Below are 3,215 nucleotides of genomic sequence, written 5' to 3' on the forward strand. Positions count from 1 at the left end.
GAACATGACGATATTCTTACTTAGACGGTAAAACTCCCAAACAACTACCGATATTTTAGTGCGGCAGCGGTCGTCCGCCGGCGCTCCGTCATTGTCCGATTGACTTGCCGAGAATAAGAGTGAGTTCGCGTGTTCCGAGTCGAGCGAATCGAAAAGCGGTAACCTCTCTCGTTGAATGAATCAGAACCGAGAGTCCACACATCGTAACGAGAAGGCTCTCGACTCTGGCGGTTTTTGTGTTTGTCAGAAAGGAGAACCTCGTCCCCAGCACAATAACGCGATGCGACGAACGAGAACAAGTTTGAAGTGCGTTTTGTTGTGACGCTGCGAAGCCCCCGCAGGATGCGTCCACAATGAGAATGCAGTGCGCCAGTGGTTGTTGTCATCTTGTGTGGGAACAGTTGAAACTTTTTCGATGCATCCCTCCTTCGATCCTCGGTTCGCCATTTCTAAATATTCCTGAAATATACCCGCCGGGCTCTCGGAACCGCCGCCGGCTCGATTGATCGGAAGAGGAGGCTTTCGTACGATAAATGAATCGGCACGGAACGGAATCCCCTTTGCGAATTCCCGCAGCAGTCCGTCGTGATATTTTTTCCGCTGGCCGAATACTTCTCTGACCGTCGCCTCCAATCTGACTTCCGTGGTGAATATTCGCGCGTAGAATTTCTGAGGACGCGCCAAACTCAAGAGTCGGCTGATATATTGCCAGCTTCTTCGCGCTCAGATCGCTTTCATGCCGGGCGAAGATTTGAAAATATAGTGATTCCGTATGCAAATCTCCGGCGGCGGCAGCGGCAGCAACGTCAAGCAAGCATTTCGGTGATGCTCGCGTGTCTACGGAGAGCCTACGCCGGAGCTGGAGGAAATCATTTTCATATTCTTGCTCCATTTTTCAAAATGCCCCCACTCCGTAGGTCCTCGCGATGCTCGTGAGCACCCTGCTCGCTGATGAACCATCGGGAGCAAACAAGTCGGATGCCCTCCCAGTAGTGCTCGGCTGTATGTCAACTCGGGGATGAGGGTCACGATATTCGACAGTCGATTGAAACTTATCACCAGAGGAGGTAGGTGACTCAGTGCGATACGGAAAGTTCTCAGGTCACAACAGATCAGTGATCATCCAAGCTTTTCCAGTTTTCGGACGGTACTCGGACTCCGGACCCGGAAAACGGTAGAGAATCATGTTGAGGGGAAAGCCGGGTCACTCGGGGTCGGAGCTCTTATCGTCCGGTGGTGGGTACGACTCACGGGTCGGGTTCTCAAACTGCTTCCGTCCTCCGAAATATCGGCAAGCCACGGATCGGAGCCCGAATGCCGGAAATGCAACTTTGCCAACCGAACGGCGCGGAGCGTCCCCGGTCGTCTCATCAAGTGGAGAGCACCATTTGCACACGGTGCGCTACGTTCCATCCCATCGAATGTACTTTTTTGGAGTATCGTAGAGTAGCGAGTCGGTTAGAGTCGAGTCTTCCTCGACAAGGGACGTGGTGGATCCTGGCTCAGTAGACTTCGCTCAGTCGGTAGAGCGTTAGGCTTTTGACTTAAAGGTCCAGGGTTCGAGCCCCTGCCTGGGCGTTCTTTTCCGAGCCGGAGAATCGCCGTCTCGAAACTCTGAGTCACACTAGCTTCTAGGGAACGCATCCGGAACCTATGCGGTGGGTCGATAGACCCCGGCCGAAACCCAAGGGAAGATCTCTCGTCATGTGAGTGCGAGGAATATACTCCGCGCCGATGATATGAACTATCGGCGTCGTGAGGAGGAAAACAATCCGTTATGAGCTCGGAGCTCTTGGGCCACCAACAAAGTCATCAAACGAGAAGGCGCTTAGGATGGAGCCGGTGCCAAGCGCTTTCGATCGGAATCTCCAAGTCGACAGCTGTGGAGGAGTCTTGCTTTCCCCAAACTCCATTCCAGATACAACTCCGCGGTGGTCAAGGGACGATGTTGAAACCTCCAGCGTCGAATATCTCAGCCGTTTGAAGGCTTCGTGAGGATGTTCTCTCTGAAGGGATTCCAAGGAACAGAGCTCTCTTTGACTTTGACAGCCGAGTTCTCCGAGTCCTCAAGGACTGTGGCTCTTACGATCATCTGCACTGGAAAGGACCTGCGTTGCTCGATGGTTGCATGAGATGTGTGAAGGTTCGAGTTGAGCGAGAGAGAAGTCAGATACGAGCCCGTCTCCGCATCTAGTCCATCAGACTTGGTACGCGAACCGTCCGCGTCTCGCAGCGGGACTCTTGGGGCAATTTCCCAAATCTGAGCCCATCAACTCGGCGAAGACGACATGGGGATCGAGATAATTAAAAGTGGCCTGGGAAGCGACGAGTTCCTCAGAATACCCGGAGACGGAGTCAGTGTTAGACATGGCGGTATTTTCGCTTTGGAATTCTTGTTTGTCATAGAGGGGATGCGTCTCGATTCCTCGGCGAGACTCGGTCGCTGCATAGAACAGACGTATGATCTAGTAAATTCGTCGTGCCCAGATAGCTCAGTCGGTAGAGCGTTAGGCTTTTAACCTAACGGTCCAGGGTTCGAGCCCCTGTCTGGGCGTTCCTTTTTTTCCATCAGATCGTCACAAAAGAGGGATTTACCATAGATAATATGCCATGGTGGAAATATTCTCAGATATCGCTGGCGATGTCATCTCGAGGGAGTCGGACGTTAGGAACACGTTTATACTCACTCATGCGAGCACATTCTATCCGTGAGTCGACTTGACGTGGCTGCGATCTGAGCCTAGTCAGACATGCGGCTTTCCCGTTTCCTTCTGGGGCCAATCCCATCTCTATAGAGGGGCGGTCGAATCGCGCATGAGATTATAGAGCTCGAAAACTGAGTCAAATGAGAGCAATGTTCAGTAGCAAGAATGGTAAATGGATAAATCAGAGACCGATGACGACCACAAATCGCCAATACTACGATGCGGAGAGGACTGACCCTCATTCGGATCGTTATGGCCCGGCTATCCACACGTTCCAGGTCCCCCAGCCTAATGCTTGAGATGCGGGAGACCTCGTCTGAGGGCAACTCTGAGGGCTCTGTGACTTTAGAGGCTATTGATCGCTCCAACTCTAGAGTATCGGTATACGGACGCTCCCTCGTTTATGCCACCTCGGCAAAGACGCTGATCCGTCACAGTACTTGGAACCTTCCAGATAGAGGGTAGAATCGTATCGGAAACTGATATTCCCTCTCTGATTCGATTGATTGT

At 52.3% G+C, this 3,215-nt stretch overlaps 1 non-coding gene across 1 annotated transcript; it reads left to right on the plus strand.

Moving 5' to 3' along the window:
* Nucleotides 1-2,481: 2,481 nt before the first annotated feature.
* TRNAK-UUU (transfer RNA lysine (anticodon UUU)) lies at nucleotides 2,482-2,554 on the plus strand. Its single transcript has one exon. It is a non-coding gene; the product is annotated as a tRNA-Lys (tRNA).
* Nucleotides 2,555-3,215: the final 661 nt, after the last annotated feature.

The sequence above is a fragment of the Galendromus occidentalis genome, unplaced genomic scaffold (genome assembly GCF_000255335.2).
Source record: "Galendromus occidentalis unplaced genomic scaffold, Mocc_1.1 scf7180000076630, whole genome shotgun sequence".
Lineage (NCBI taxonomy): Eukaryota > Metazoa > Arthropoda > Arachnida > Mesostigmata > Phytoseiidae > Galendromus > Galendromus occidentalis.